The sequence below is a fragment of the Arvicanthis niloticus genome, chromosome 10 (assembly GCF_011762505.2).
Source record: "Arvicanthis niloticus isolate mArvNil1 chromosome 10, mArvNil1.pat.X, whole genome shotgun sequence".
Classification (NCBI taxonomy): Eukaryota; Metazoa; Chordata; class Mammalia; order Rodentia; family Muridae; genus Arvicanthis; species Arvicanthis niloticus.
Genome location: NC_047667.1, coordinates 21,043,037 through 21,060,398, shown reverse-complemented (window position 1 = coordinate 21,060,398; position 17,362 = coordinate 21,043,037).

Genomic DNA, 17,362 nt, shown 5'->3' with positions numbered 1-17,362 from the left:
TCAACGTTAACCTCACAGGGCTCAGTGACGCTGCTGAAGTTGAGAGTTATGTTCACAAGGAATATCTTCTATTCAATCTGATCTTTGAGCTCTAATTCACACTTATTAAAATCCCAATTTCTGACATTAGCATTTCAAAGAGAAAGAGGTGAATGCATGATGATTAGGAGGGAGAGTGGTGACAAAACACTTGCTTCAAAATCTTCTAAGTCCACAACTTAGTACTTGAATAGATTTCCCTCTCTGCACCTCAGTTTTATGATAAATAGAATGGGATACAAGACTACCTTATTATTAGAACTAAAGGTGCTATGTTGAAAGGCCTTTAGTCCGGGCTTAAGTGCTAGGTTCAGTTTTTAATAGAAGATAAAAGTAGTTTGGGTTGCCTCAAGACTAAATGCCTAAATCAGAAGTAGAGCTCAGTATCCTTTTATTAATACCTAGGATTTACTTCATGGTATAGTTTGAATTCTATGTCCCTAGGGACCCATTTGCTGAAGATTTAGAGGCCAGCCTGTGATAGTGTTTATGAGGCAGGACCTGGTAGAGGTTAGGACATTAAGAGTGAGCGCTTTAACATGATGTTGGAACCTTGACCCCCTCTGTCCCTCTTTGCTTGTAGCCTGTAGCCGCAATATGATCAGTTTTACTTTGATGACATGCTTTTTCACCACAATGTTCTTCCTCTCTACAGACCCAAAGCCATAGGACTAAGCAACCCTTGAAACTGTAGAAAAATAAATCTATTCTTAGAAGTTGGTATTTCAAGTCATAGGGTTAGAAAACACACTTTATTATATTGTAGATCGGTTTCAATACATGCCAGAGCCAGTGTTCCACTTCAAGAGTGGGGATGTTGCTCAGCTCAGAGTAATTGTCCAGCACACAGTAAGCACTGAGTTTAATCTTCATCACCTCCTGAAACTGGACAAGAGGGCACACACCTGTAATGCCCTCAGTCAAGGAGATAGACATTCAAAGTCATTCCTGGCTACGTAGGGAGTTCAAGGACGGTTTGGACTGTGAAAGCCTCTGAGTCAACAACAAAACCAAGTGAAGATATAGTCTCCAAACAACAAACCACATCATTATCTGCTTCCTGAAAGTCTCCCAATGTAAAATTCTACTTATCTAAGGGAAGAAAACAGCATAATACAAAAGAGAAGGATTTCAGAAGTTATTCTTGATCCTTTCCATTCAACATCATTTCCTCTTCACTTAAAAAAAAATGTGGTAAAAAAAAATCTATAACAGCTAGGCAGTGGTGGCAAATGAGTTTAGTTCTGGCAGTTGGGAGGCAGAGATGAGCAGATCTCTATGAGTTCAAGGCCAACCTGGTCTACAGAGCAAGTTTCAGAATAGTCAGGACTACACAGAGAATCCCTATCTACACACACACACACACACACACACACACACACACACACACACACAAGAAAAAAGAAACCTACATAAAATGTGCCATCTTAGCCATTTACACTCTGTGGCATTAAGTACATTCATGTTGTTGTACAACCACTACCAAAATCCATCTCTAGAATTTTTTTTACATGTCTCTGGTGTGTGTGCATGGAGCATGTGTGTGTACCATAGCAAGAATGTAGAGACCAAAGAACTTTATTAACTTTTTTCAAACTTGATTCCCAGGCTGCTTCAGCTTAATTTGCTGCAAAGAATCAACTGTGTACCAACAACCAAAAGGAGCTGCAGTGTCCATGGGCTTGAACATAAAGATATTAAAGATGTAGGTCTTATCAGAATCATGTAAATGTGTTAAAGCAGTCATGACATGAAAGAGCAGCCCCAGTAACTTCTCCAAGTGTCATCTTCTTCACACATTGCCTCAGTTCAGTTTGTTCCAGTTTCGAAAGCCTCATCAAAATTCTCCACAGGACCTGCAGCTTCATCCTCCTCTTCAGTAGCAACTGGTGCTTTGCCATTCCTGGGTTGCTTGGGCAGAACTACTGCCATTCTCCTTCACCCAGTCAGACTGTCTGCACCAAGCTGGTGTAGGATGCCTGGAAGCGTTTCTGCAGGCTTCTGTATTGCAGCCTGGCCAGTAAAGAGAATCAAAGTTCTAGTTCTTTATCATCTGCTGTGGCTGATCCAGGAACCACCTTCATTTGGGAATGGTTCCTTTCCCACCGATATGCACTGTGCCTGCAGTTTGGCAAGGTTTTCCCTGGGTCGTGATAGTTTCTTTTCATTTTGCTGGAGCAGAAAAGGGGCTGTGAGGGGGACTAGGGTTTGTGTTCAGGGTGTCTCTGGCAGAACGGCTGAGATTAGATGTACACACATGGGGATCCAAGAAGGCAGCTAGAGGGAGGTGGGGAGTCCTGGGAGCGTTTAAGCAAGTTTTGTGTGTACTCTGTGGAAGGCATATCTAGTTCTGTTTTCTCTTTCTTTCTTTCTTTCTTTCTTTCTTTCTTTCTTTCTTTCTTTCTTTTTCACAATGTATCTATTTATTATATATATATGAGTACATTGTTGCTATCTTCAGACACACCAGAAGAGGGCATTGGATCCCATTATGGATGATTGTGAGCCACCATGTGCTTGCTGGGAATTGAACTTAGGACCTCTGGAAGAACAGTCAGTGCTCTTAACCACTGAGCCATCTCTCCAGCCCCTCTGTTTTCTTTCTAGCTCTAGTTCTTTAGTTTTGTTTTTCCTCTTCCCCCTCCCCTCTTCCTTTAATGAGTCTCTGTCTCATTAAAACTGACTAAATATGTATTTTATGTGTATGGGCATTTTGCCTGATAACCAGACAATGTGACCAATCTTCACTGGACCTTATTTAACAGATTCAGACGACTTGGTCAGCCTATGCTGGACCAAATCTAACAGATTTCTAACACCACCAGCAATAAACAACACAAACTGAATTAGACATGGACACACTGCCACAAGAGTGCAACAAACGCCGCCCCAGGTGGTGGTCAAAAGACCACCTTCAAACAGAGAAGGGTCATTCCTGACCTTTTCTCCCATCATTCTCTCCTAGTTGAGGGGGTTGTCACAGTCTGTCCCGTTCACAAGTAACACGAAATACAGATAGAACAAACACACAAGGAGACTAACAAAAACCTGTCTCAATCGAGAGTGCCAGCCGGGAGGAATTCCATGTCCTCCCTGGCACCCAGATGGGAACCTCCCAGGCATCCCTGGGGGTCCCTGTCCTCCTGGGACATCTCCCAGGGCGCAGCAGTCAGTGGCCCACCAGCAAGTTTGCCAGTCACCTGCTTGTCTCCTCCTGAGACAGAAATGGCTGACAAACCAAACTGAAAGTGCACTTTTCAGAAACCAAACAATCTAGACAGACGGGCACACAACAACAAGACAAAAGACCATGGGTGAAATCTTACCTCCAAGTGGGTTCTTGGAGATTAGGGTGGTCACAAGTTCCCAGCCCATGCACCAAAAATGTAAGACCCCTACGAAGGGAGGACCTCACCCAAACCTGAGGAATTCAGGGCCACCCAATAACTCACAAGACACCCATTTTGATGCAATCAGCAAGAGGTATATTTCAGGATCAACCAGCTGATGGTCAACTCATAACTCACGCAGGAGCAGAGGAATTGACAAAGAGCCTGGGGAGAGGAGGGCATTTAAAGGAGAAACCACAAACCAGGGGGGTGAGGGGGTAACCAAGGGAACATATCATAAAAATAGTGAAAAGTCCCAGCCCATAATTCAGTCAGTCATGTGTGAAACACCTTGTATACACATTTTTCTCAAGAATGCAATCTTGCTCAACCATTCATCTTGTGGTCAGCTAGTTCCTGGAACTACCCAGATGACTTTGCAAATTTTTCTTTGTGGTCAGCTAATTCCTGGAACCAGCCACTTACATTCTTGGCTCAGCTCTAGGGGACATAGAGAAAGCTTTCTATACCTTTTAAAGAATTTTCAATGCTTTTCATGTGTGCGTGTGTGTCTGGTGCCTAAGGAGGCCAAGAAAGGGCATGCGACACCAGGAACTAGAGTTATAGACAATTATACTCTGCTCCATGAGTACTGGGAATCAAACCTAGAACCGTTGGAAGAACAGCCAGTTGTTTCAATCACCAAGCAATTTCTTCAGACCCTACAAGAAACTAAAAGAATAAAATCTTACCTTCAATCTGCTGACTTTCTGCAACTCTAGATGACTCCATGGTTTAGCAGAGATCTGCCTCTTTGGTTAGTCCCTGTACATCCTGAGGCTGAGACAGGACATGGCTATGTGTCTCCATTTTTTCAAGTGTTTTTTTCCCTTCCCTTCTTTTTTCCTCCAGTTCTCCTTCTCCTCCTTCTGAATCAGGGGCTCAGGTATCCTTGGTTAGCCTTGAACTTGCTATATAGCTGAGGATTATTTGAACACATTGTCCTCCTGCCTCTGATTTCCGAGAGTGCTGGCATGGTAGGCCTGATTTATGCAGTGCTGGGAATCGAACCCAGGACTTTGTTCATGATAGGCAAGATCTCTGCTGACTGAGCCACATATCCAGCTCTCAAACATTCTGTTTTTTTCTTTGTTGTTGTTTTGATTTGCCACTCTAGACATCTTTCTTCATCTTCGCTTTGAAGAATGTTAAGAGCTAAGCTTAGATGACCATCTGTTGCTAAGACAATAAAGATGTACAACTTGACATTTATTTTAAGCTGAAGGAAAAAAAAAGCCAAGGACTAGTGCTTGTTGTTTTACTAGACACCAATAAAATCTATAGAAAACTCAACCCATGTGGTACAGAAGGTTTACAGCTTTATGTATCTAAACCACTAACAAATTCTGTGCTGTGAACACTGCTGAGAAAGAGAGGCCCTGAGGTATAACAAAAGCACACTGAGCTTGTAAACAAGAATACTTGTCCTGGGGCTGGAGAAATGGTTTAGTAGTTAATGTTTGTAGTTCTTCCAGGAGAGATTTGTGACTCCAGTTCTGGGGGACTCTAACACCCTCTTCTGGTATCCCTGGGTACCTACACACACATATATACTACCCCCATCCCCCATACATGTAAAACATTAATACAATAAATATAAAAAATAAAAAATAATAGAATATATGTCTCTGGTAACCTAAAAAAAAATTCTTGGAGTAAACCTAACCAAGAAAGTGAAAGTTCTTGTCTTAGTTAGGGTTACTATTACTGTGATGAAACAAACGTAACCTGGGGAAAAAAGTTTATTTGGCTTATGCTGCCACACCATTGTTTATTACTGAAGGAAGTCAGGGCAGGAACTCGAATAGCACAAGATCCTAGAGGCTATAAAGAATCGTTGCTTACCGGCTTGCTCAGCCTGCTTTCTTATAGAATTTAGGACTACCAGCCTAGGAGTGTCACCACCCACAATGGACTGTCCCTCCCACACTTATCACTCATTAAGAAAATGTCCTACGGGTTTTCCTGAAGCTTTGTCTTAGAGAGGCATTTTCTCAGTTGGGATTCTCTCCTCTCAGATGATCATAGCCTGTGTCAAGCTGACATAAAATTAGCTAACATAGATCTATGAAAACTTTTTGTTTGTTTGTTTTGCTTGTTTTATTTCTCAAGACAGTTCGTTGTTGTTTTCTTTCTGTGTAGCCTTGGGTGTCTTGGAACTCACTCTGTAGACTAGGCTCGCCTCAGATTCACAGAGATCCACCTGCTTCTGCCTTCTGAGTGCTGGTATTAAAGGCAGTTGCCACCACTGCCTGACCTACAATGAAAACTTAAAACAATGAAGAAGGAAACTGAAGAAGACATCAAAAGATGGAGAGGTCTCCCATCCACATAAACTAGCAGGATTGATATTGTGAAAATGGCCATCTCACCAAAGCTATCAACAGATTCAATGTAATCCCCATCAAAATTCTAACACAATTCTTCCCAGAGATTAATAATTAAAAAAAAAAAACCTCAAAATTCATATGGAAAACTCCAGAAAGTCAAAGCTATCTCCTACAATAAAAACATTGTTGGAGGCACCACCATTCTTAATTTTTTTTTTAATTTATTTATTTATTTATTTTGTGTAAGTACACTGTAGCTGTCTTCAGACACCCATATGAGGGCATCAGATCTCATTATGGATGGTTGTGAGCCACCATGTGGTTGCTGGGATTTGAACTCATGACCTCTGGAAGAGCAGTCAGTGCTCTTAACCACTGAGCCATCTCACCAGCCCCCATTCTTAATTTTTAATAACAGCATTATACTGGCACACATCCAGGAACAGTGACCAAGGAAATAGAACTGAGGACCAGATGTAAATGTAAGTAAGCCCAAGCACCTACCACCACCTGATTGATATTTGCTTTCAGTGCCAAAAACACTGAAGAAAAGATAGCACCTTTAGTAAATGGTGTTGGAAAAACTGGATATCTACATGTAGAAGAACGAAGTAATCCTTTTCTCTCTCCTCACATACAGATTAATTCCAAACAGCTCAAAGATCTTAATGTTAGACCTAAAACATATAGAAGAAAGAGACCACTTCAGGTTCAATTAGGAACGTTCTGAGCAGGATCCCAGTTGTTCAGGGACAGGATCAACATTCAACAAGTAGGACTGCATACAATAAAGGAGCTACTGTATGCAGAGGAAACTGTTAGTCAACCAAAGAGACAGCCATACAGAATAAAGACAAATCTTTTCTACCTGTAATTTTCTAGCGAGAATTAGTGTCTAGAATAGCCAAGAAACTAGAAAACTAAACACCAGGAAAACAAATAACCCACTCAAAAAGTGGGTGACAGAGCCCTGTGGTAGTAGCAAAGCCCTTTAACCCCAGAGTCAGGTGGATCTCTGCGTTTGAGGCCAGCCTGGTCTATAAAGGGAGTTCCAGGACAGCCAGGGCTACACAGAGAAACCCTGTCTCAGCACCCTCCAACCCCCTCTCACACACACACTATCACATATGCACATGGGCTGTAGAATTGAAGAGTTCTTAGAACACAAATGGCTAAGAAATGTTTCTAAAAGTAAGCCACCAGGAAAAATGCAAATTAAAACTACTTTGAGGTTTTCCTTTACCTTCCTCAGAGTGACTAAGATTAAGGCAACAAAAGACAGAGGTTGGAGAGATGCCTTAGAGGTTAGGAGGGCTTGATACTTTCACACAGGACCCAAGTTCCCTTCCCAGAACTCACACAGAGTAGCTCATAACCACCTTTAACTCCAGATTCAGGAGATATGATGCCCTCTTCTGGCCTTCTTGGGCTGGTACACTCACACACACACACACACACACACACACACACAGAGTGAGACACAGACACAGGAAATTTTTTTCTTTTTAATAAGACCCCCCCACCCCCAACATCCTGGGCAGGCTGTAGAGGGAAATAGGGAACCTCATGCATTTTGGGTAAGAATGCAAACTGGTGTTGCCACTATGGAAATCAGTAAGGTGCTTTCTGAGAAGACTTGACATAGATCTATCAAATGACTCAGCTGTACAACTCCTGGGCATATACCCAAAGGACTCTGTTTCTTACTACAGAAGCACATGCTCATCCATGTTCATAGCTATCCACAATAGCCATGTGAAACAATCTAGACATCCCCATATGCAATGGAATTCTATTCAGCGGTTGAAAAATGAAATTTGCAGGTAAATGAATTGATCTAGGTAACATCATATGGAATGAGGTAACCCAAAGATAAATGTTGCATGTTCTCACTCATAAGTAGAACTTAGGGTTAAATATTTACATTTGTGTGTTTAATTTAGAGTGCTTGTAGAATCTAAAAAATAATGTCAGGAGATGAAAGAGATACTTTAAGGCAGGAGAGATAGTAGAACACAGATGTTATTAAGGGAAAATAGAAATAATGGGAAGGACAGTTAAGTGGGGGGAAAGGAATGGGATGGTAGAGCCAAGAAAGGTCATAGGGAGGATTACCTAACATTTAGGATGTTTGAAAAGGTCATATGGAAACCTACAATCTTATATTATTGATATTTTTTTTCATTAAAGAGTTTAGTTGGAGTTACCTTACACAGAGGATTATGCTGTCCCCAGAAGCTATGGGTTGTTAAAAAAGAAAAAAAAAGACCAATGACAAACATGGAATGCTTCCCCTCAAGTTGTTGGTCAGAAGTACTCCAGAGACCTTCAAAACAATACAACCAGAACTTGACTGCAAGACCCTATTGCTCAAGACACCACATCCACTAGTTATAGATAGAAAAATCAAGTTGGTACTGAACAGGAAGTTCCCTTCCTGATGGGCAGCTTTCACAGTACTGGAAGGGGCTATGCAGGCTGCTGTAGGAAAAATGCCAGCTCCGAATCCTCTGAACGTGAATAGCGACCATCTCGACCAGATATAGCCATGGGCCTAATAGTGGCATGGATATTACAGGAGGAAGCAAACACTTTCTGATTGGATTTCAGGAGTAAGCAAGCACTTTCTGATTGGATTTCAGGAGTAAGCAAGTGAAGACCCCCATACTCGGGAGACCCTTCCTCAAGCCTCCGGAATCGCGACCACCCAAAAATCACAAGAAACCATACCTGGATGCAATCAGCAGAGGTTTATTAGGGGAGGAGCCGGCGGTCAAAAACGACAAGCTCTTTAGCTCCAAGAGCAGGGTTTTTGGCCACGTGTGGTGGGATAAAGGGTCTTTTATAGCATGGGGTGGGGGGAGGAAGGCATTTTCGCGCGCTTACACATGATTGGTTGTTTTACAAATTTTGAACATAGCACTGGGAAGACCAAGGGAGGGGTAACCAAGAACAGTGGAACATTTCAGAGAATCTAGCCCAAATGATCTAGAGTCATTTGAGATCACTCTGCACACTCATTCTTCTCAAAAATGTGGTTTTCACCATGCTATTGTGTCCTATTCTGCCATTTCAGATTACTATCTTTACTTTTTCCGGCTATAGGGCTATGGCCCCACCTAGGTGATAGCATCTTTATCTGTAGTCAGGAATGCCTTCCTGCCTTGGGCGAGGCTTGGGGAATGTAATCCAGCAAGTGTCCTTCACCTGGAATGTGAAGGCCTGAAATCTTATTTTCAGTTCCGAGTTCTATAAGGCGGAAAAATCTACACATATTTCATAAAATGGCCTTTATAATTTTTCACTCTACACAAGCACTTTCTGATTGGATTTAAGGCCTGTTCCACAGGGGGGAACAGATGCCTGCTACTGTAGAACTCGGAACTGAAAATAAGATTTCAGGCCTTCACATTCCAGGTGAAGGACACTTGCTGGATTACATTCCCCAAGCCTCACCCAAGGCAGGAAGGCATTCCTGACTACAGATAAAGATGTTATTGAAAGATAGAAAAATCATAAGTTGATCCCCTGAACCCTACTTTTAAAGCAAAGACATAAAAACCTGTAAGTCAAACACTGTGTTGCCTCAGTCCCAGGAAATTAGCTGACCATTTGAACAGATGGCCCTAACTAAACAAATCTTAAGATTCATGGTGTCAGGATGCTATGGGCCCGAGATTAGCTTGGCCGGGCTTTGAACTAACAGCCCTGAGACAGTTGGTGCCAGGATGCTAAAAGTTTGAGATAAGCCTGACCCCCTTGAACTGGAGCTCATGATATATAGTGTGAAACTACTTCGAAATAGCCAATTATAAAGTGACACACCATGCATCTTAGGAATTTGAGATCAAATGTATCCATGACCTAGTGACCTGTTCTCCCTCCTTCCCCCTTCCCTAACTCCACTCTCAGCCTTCCCTCTTCCCTAACTCCACCCCCACCTGGTTTGTAGATGCCCCCTTAAAAGCTGTAAACTTCTTTTGTTCTGCTGCTGAATTCCGATGCCCCTGCGCGGGCTTGAAGGAAAGACAGCCCTGGCTAGCCAGTAAACCTCTTGCAATTTGCATCAAGTTGTGTTTCTCGTGAGTGATTTGGGGTGCGTCTGCAGTTCTCCATGGATTGGTGAGGTCCTTTTCATTTGGGTTTTACATTATCACCTAGGTGGGGCCATAGCCCTATAGCCGGAAAAAGTGACTCTAGATCGTTTGGGCTAGATTCTCTGAAATGTTCCACTGTTCTTGGTTACCCCTCCCTTGGTCTTCCCAGTGCTATGTTCAAAATTTGTAAAACAACCAATCATGTGTAAGCGCGCGAAAATGCCTTCCTCCCCCCACCCCATGCTATAAAAGACCCTTTATCCCACCACACGTGGCCAAAAACCCTGCTCTTGGAGCTAAAGAGCATGTCGTTTTTGACCGCCGGCTCCTCCCCTAATAAACCTCTGCTGATTGCATCCAGGTATGGTTTCTTGTGATTTTTGGGTGGTCGCAATCCGGAGGCTTGAGGAAGGGTCTCCCGAGTATGGGGCTCTTCACTACTAAATCCAGCCAAGAACTCATGATTGAGGTGCTTAGTCCCCCAAGGGTGAACTACTTCTATTATTCTGTTAAGTGGACATAGTACCAAAGTGCACTTTAAGTTTGTGTCCCTCAGACGGGTTCATGCAGCTCTCAGATCTGACCAGAGACGTTCCTTTGTGTAGTAGACAATGGTTATCACAGAAACTACAGTTAGTCAGAGTTCAGGCAATAAATATTAGTGGAGTGCTCGGCTACAAATGGGGTGTCTAGATCACCCTCTCCGTAAGGCTCAGGACTGTTGGAGAAGACAGGATGAAAGGGTTTTAAGAATCAGAAGCCAGGGACTGCTGGAGTGAACCATGTCTTCTGGGCATGAAAAATCCACTGCACTCATGAACTCACAATAGGTACAGTTGTCTGCTTAAGGTCTGCACAATAACAAGCCTGTCCACACACTCTCACATGGAGGGGGAAAGGCTTCATGAGTGCCCCCCCCCATTCCTAACAGAACTAGTTATGGATGGTTGATGACTTCTCTGGGAGGGAAAGTCAATTTTCTTCCAAGGGTGTGGCTTCCGGCAGGTTTATCATTCTATAGAGCATGGTCTTATATCTAGGAGAACATGAGTGACACAAACTGGATTCAATGGGCTATTTAAAAAGATGACACAAGAGATGACTCAGTGGTTCCAGACTACCCAAGTTCAAGTTCAATTCCCAGCACACACTTGGCAGCTTACAACTGTCTGTAACTCTAAGATCTGCCATCCTCACACAGACATACATGCAGGCAAAACACCAGTGCACATAAAATGAAAATAAATTATCATTTTTATAATATTTTTAAAAACATTTATTTACTTATTTTATGTTTATGAGTATGTTGTCTTCATGTACACCCGAAGAAGGCCTCAGATTGAGAAGGCTAGGCTGACTCCATGATAGACTTCAAACTGGGAGTTAAGGAGACTAGGCCTAATAGGCAAGCTCAGGCGAGTCAATTACTAATAGAAAGACTCCAGGCTCCTGCCTTGGTGCGCAGGTAATGGAATGTCTCAGCCACCAGCCCTGAAGCAAGGACAATGGGTCAGCAGCAGTTTCCAGACTTCCTCAACTACTTCCTCAGTAACAGTTCCCAGACCTCCCCAGCAAGTTTCCAGCCTCCACACCCCCAGCAATGGAATGTCCTTAGAGGTGGACCCAACAGATTAACATAGAGGTCACCTACCCAGGAATTCCCTAATGTGCTTTAATTAAATCAGGCCTGCAAGCTCACTTGGGTGTCTTTCTATTTTGGTAATGGGAGACCCCTGCATGCTAGACTTCTGCAGATTAAAACAGTCTTTGCATTTACATACTATTTGAGTCCGTATCTTTCTTTGGCAAATCACGGACCCTTACAAGATCTCATTACAGAGGCTTGTGAGCCACTGTGTGGTTGCTGGGAATTGAAGTCAGGACTTCTGAAGGAGCAGCCAGTTCTCTTAACTACTGAGCCATCTCTCCTGCCCCCTAAAAACAGTTAAAAAAATGATGACACAAAGTTTAGAGGTGGGGTAGGGAGGAGGGAGGAATCTGGGAGCAGTTATGATTGGTAAAGGTGAATACAATAAAAATACATTGTAGTACATTCTTTAAAAAGTTTTTTTTTTTTTTTTTTTTTTGCTGGGCAGTGGTGGCACACGCCTTTAATCCCAGCACTTGGGAGGCAGAGGCAGGTAGATTTCTGAGTTTGAGGCCAGCCTGGTCTACAGAGTGAGTTCTAGGACAGCCAGGACTATAAAGAGAAACCCTGTCTCGGGAAAAAAAAAAAAAGTTACTTTTGTTGTTGTTTTGTTCTTTGTTGTTGTTGTTCTTTGTTTGAGGTTGTTTGTTTGTTTTCTGAGACAGCGTTTCTCTGTGTAGCCTTAGCTGTCCTGGAACTCTGATCTGCTGGCCTCTGCCTCTGGCCAAGTGTTGGGATTAAAGGAGTGCACCACCACCACCTGGTGAAAATTTCAAAAGTTAAAAAAATATTATATTGCCGGGCAGTGGTGGTGCATGCCTTTAATCCCAGCACTTGGGAGGCAGAAGCAGGTGGATTTCTGAGTTTGAGGCCAGCCTGGTCTAGAGTGAGTTCCAGGACAGCCAGGACTACACAGAGAAACCCCGTCTTGAAAACAACAACAACAACAACAAAAATTATATTTTTAAAAATACCTGACAGAGCTTTGTGGTTTACTATCTAGATGATGATCACAAATTTCAAACACACTGGGCAGTGCCTTTGAAGACCCCCAAACTCGGGAGACCCTTCCTCAAGTCCCAAGAAATCACAACCACCCAAAAAATCACAAGAAACCATACCTGGATGCAATCAGCAGAGGTTTACTGGGGGAGAGTTGGCTAAAACTGCTCGTCCATGCAGGAACAGAATTTTGACAAAAGGCCAGCAATCTGAGAGGCTTTTCTTATAGCATAGGGTGGGGAAAGGGAGGAATTTTCGCGCAGTTACACATGATTGGTTGCATTTTCGTGAGGTTACACATGATTGGTTGTTTTACAAATTTTGAACATCAGCAGGCTGTAACACTGGGAAAACCTCAGGGGGTGGGTAACCAAGAACAGTGGAAAGTTAGCTACTTCTTGGAACCATCCCTTTCTGTGCTCTGGAATGTGTCCTCCTGCCCTGGGCCTTTCCCACCCACAGGCGGGTCCCCCTCCCTGAGGCCTGAGGAATATTGCTCTTCCCTGAATGTATCCCAGGGCAGTGGCAGTAAAGGCCTGAAATCTTACATCCAGTTCCGCTTTCTGGAACCTGCACTCTTTCTGCTCAGGTCTAAGGGCAAAGAAAAAGCCTGCATATATTTCACAAAATGGTCTTTATAATTTTCCACTCTACGCCTTCATCCGCAAAGGGAAGATAACAATATTGGTTCTTTCCCACTTTACAAGGTTAGCAGAATAACAAAAGATAAAAACGGGGTCTCTTATGGATGTAGTTCGTATTTATGAAGCACTGTGTGCATTGGGCAGCGTCACATTGTCTTCTCTAAAGAAAAAAAAAAAACCAAAAACAAACAAACAAAACCCCCTCAAAGTCCAACAGCGACTCTATCCCTCCGGTAGAAACCGCCAAGGGAACAGTTAACGCCTATCCACAGCTCAGAGAAGGCTGAGCAGGAGGCAGGCACATAGCCGGCTTGCTGTGAATGTTCCGGATGCTGTTCCCCTAAGGCATTCGCTCCACCTGTGAGCCTTGTGGGTGTGCTTCTAGTAGCCTGTGCTGCTGCCTTCTTCAATTCTGTGTTCCAGCCCAGGATCACACTGTCTAAAACACACACGTTTCCACTTGGGGATCCAGAAGCTCCTGAAACTCAGCTTGCTTATGCCAAACAAATGGTCTTTCTTACCCACAGTTTTCTCTTGATATCCCCCGTTCTGTCGGTTATACCACCAGACTCATCGAGATATAACCGACGAGTAAAAACTGTAAATATTTAAGTAGTACATAATATTCAGGAGACATCATGAAATGATCACCAGAGTCAAATTGATATGCCTGTCACCTTGTATGTGGTGTGGTGAGAATATTTAAGACTTATTTTCCTAGAACATTTCATGAAGACAATTCACCACTATTAACTGCAGTCACTATGCTGTACATTATTAGGTCTATAAAATATATCCATTTTATAACTGAAGATTGCTACCTTCTATCATCTTCCCATGTCCCCTACCTCTGCCCTATGGGAACTTTTGTACTGTTTCCTATGAGTTCAACAGTTTTCAAGATTTCATGTGTAAGTGAAATATTTGTCTTGGGGTATCTGATTTATTTCACATTGTATAATATCCTCCATGCTGTTGTAAATGGTAAGATCTCTTTTAAATGACAAATAATATTCCATTATTATGGATGTCACATCTTTTTCCGATAACCATCAATAGACATATAACCCGATTCTGTACCTTGGCTACTATGAGAAATGCCGTAATGAATATAGTCACCTCTCTGTTTCCTCCTTTGTTTCATTTGCATATGTGTCAAATGACAAAGTTTACATTTTAAACTATATAATTTACTTTTTTATTGTTTATATGGGCACACATACACCCTGTGTGTGCCAGGGTATCCCTGTGGGGGTGAGATGATAACTTGGAGTCCACCACGTGGGTCCTGGAACTGAGCACAGGCTGTCATCACCTGGCTTGGTGACAAGTGCCTTTACTTGAACCATCTCTCTGGCCCTAATTTTTAAAAGAAATTTTAAAGGACTGTTAATACCTTTACCATAATGGCTGTATCAATTTTTATTTCCACTAACTGTACACAAGAAATCCCCCTTTTCCCAAGCCTTCTCCAACACTTCTTATCTTTTGACATTTTGATGCACTTTCTTTCTTTCTTTCTTTCTTTCTTTCTTTCTTTCTTTCTTTCTTTTTAAAATTGTTTTTAAACTGGGGATAGTAGCGCACAATTTCAATCCCAGCACACAGAAGGCAGAGGCAGGCAGTTTTCTGTGAGTTTGAGGTCAGCCTGGTCTACAAAGTGAGTTCTGGGACAGCCAAGGCTTTTTAAGACAAGAGAAACCTTGTCTTAAAAAACCAAAAGAATTTTTTTTTTTAGACTTATTTTATATGAATGCATAGATTTATTTTATATGCGTATGAGTGCATGTGTGTATGTGCATCGTGTGTGTGTCTGGTGCCCAGAGAAGTCAGAAGGCGTTGGATCCCCTAGAACTGGAGTTACAGATGGCTGTGAGCCTACATGTGGGTGCTGGGAACTGAACTCAGGTCATCTGCAAAAGCAGCCAGGGCTCCTAACCGAGGAACTATCTCTCTACCCCCATTAACATTTTCTTGATGATTAGTGAGGTTGAACACATTAAATGTTTATTCAGCTCATGGTAGGAGAGAGAGAGAGAGAGAGAGAGAGAGAGAGAGAGAGAGAGAGCTGGGAACTGTGGCCTGTGGAAGAGTGTATCTGTGAGGGAGAGGAGAGGCTGGGGAGTAGGGAGGGAGGCTGACCCACACTATCAACTCACTCTCTTGGTGGTAATTAACACAATGCAGTCCCATGCCACTTTACTCCTAGGAGATATAACACAGCCTCTAGAGAAAGACATTCATCTATTTATGAGGGTGGCACCTCTATGAATTAATGGCCTCCACTAGGCCCGGCCTCCAACAATCCTATCACCTCAGTACATCTGGGATCAAGGTTCTAGAATTTTTGGGGGTGGGGTGGGGGGAGCCATATCCAAGTCACTGTCTGCCTTTTCCATTCCCCAATCCATGCTTACACCACTGTAACAAACTTTCCCCTATGCTTCCTCTGTGATCTGTGGTAGGTACGACAGGCAGCAGTACATTTTAAAGACAGTCCACAGTAAGTCCAGACAGGTTCTGTAGTAGAATCTAAACTTTCTAACCCAGAATTTCAGCTACTGCAAGCAGATTCATCATGAACAAATGTGAGATTACTCTGCCGACAATCCATAGACTGTGGAACTCTTGTGACACATGGGAAGATAGATTAGTATACTAAACATGCCAGGAGCTTAAAGAATCACTAAGAGCCAGGGACACTGGCTCACTCCTGTAAGATCAGCTCTTGGGATGTCAGGACAGGAGGATTGTAATATATCTGAGGGTCAGTTGGGCTGCAAAGCGAGTTCCAACCACTGTTCTACAAGAACCTGCCCACAAATATCACTAAGAGGGAGTTGAAGGTGCAGGTCAGTTGTAGAGTGCTTAGCCTGTGGGAAGCCCTAATTCCATCCTTTGGGTGTTCTCTCACCTCTCTGAAAAGAGAGAGAGAGAGAGAGAGAGAGAGAGAGAGAGAGAGAGAGAGAGAGAGAGAGAGAGAGAGAAAATTCAAGAAAACAACAAAACCGAACAAACAACAATGAAAACCAAACACTATAAAGACAGATGTCTCCGTGATTATTGTGATTACTGCGAAATTGCTAATTGGCTGATCCTGAGATGGGGGAACTGACTTTGCTTATTCAAGTAGTTCCTGAGCAAACACAAGGATCCTTGAATGTAGAAAAGGAGGCAAAAAAAAAAAAAAAAAAAAAAAAAAGTTAAAAAAGTTGAAGTGATGAGCTTCGAGAAAAAGATGATCCACTCTTTCTGGATTTGAAGAAGAATGGAGGAGTTCATGAGGGAAGGAATGGGAGCAGACCCTAGAAGCTAGAAAATGCAAAACACAAAACCCCCCAAAACCCTCCACATATATATGTATGTGTATGTATTGTATATGTATTGTATATGCATATAATGTTTTATTTCCTATAAAAGCCACCATCCTGGCCCATACCTCGATGTAAGATATAAGCCTAGTAGACTTCATACAACCAAAGCCATGGGATAATAAATTTGTCACTTTGACATTTTAGACTTTTAAAGGAAGTGGTGATTCTTTGTTTCAGTAAGGAAAAAAAAAAACCCCTCTGTAATCCAAATGCTTCAGTGTTATGTGCCCCCCCCCAACTCTCTCTCTCTCTATATGTGTGTATGTTACAGAGATTTGAACCTAGGACCTTGTTTAAACACTCTTCCACTCTCATTTGTTTTAAATCCTTAGACTTTTTAAAAAAAGATCCTTAAACTCAACTCCTATTTTTTTTTTTTAAGGTTTATTATTCTTTTTTATTTTATTGAGACACAATCTCAACGATAGTCCTGTAAGACTCTTGTGAGCCTTACCTTACCCCTGAGTGAACCATGTGGAAACGTGAATCGATGCAAAAAGCAAGAGGAATTTTAATGATACAACACGTTGGGGTCGTCCTGCACCCAAAGAAGAGGCAGTGACCCTGGGCAGCCCATTTGGTCAGTTTTTATACAGTTTATGGGGTAGACTAGAGAAACAGTGACTAGGCACGATGTGATTGGCAGAGCAGTATGACTTTTAAACTGATTGGTCTTTAGGGAATGAGGTGGCAAGGACCTCCCTTGTCTGTAGGAAGGAAGGTCTTAAACCAGCGATCTTCCTGCCTCAGTTTCCCAAGTAGCTGAAATTATTGGCTGTGTAGTTTCAGACCTGTGGACAAGGGATTGAGTTGCTGGGGTTACAGACACACCATCATAC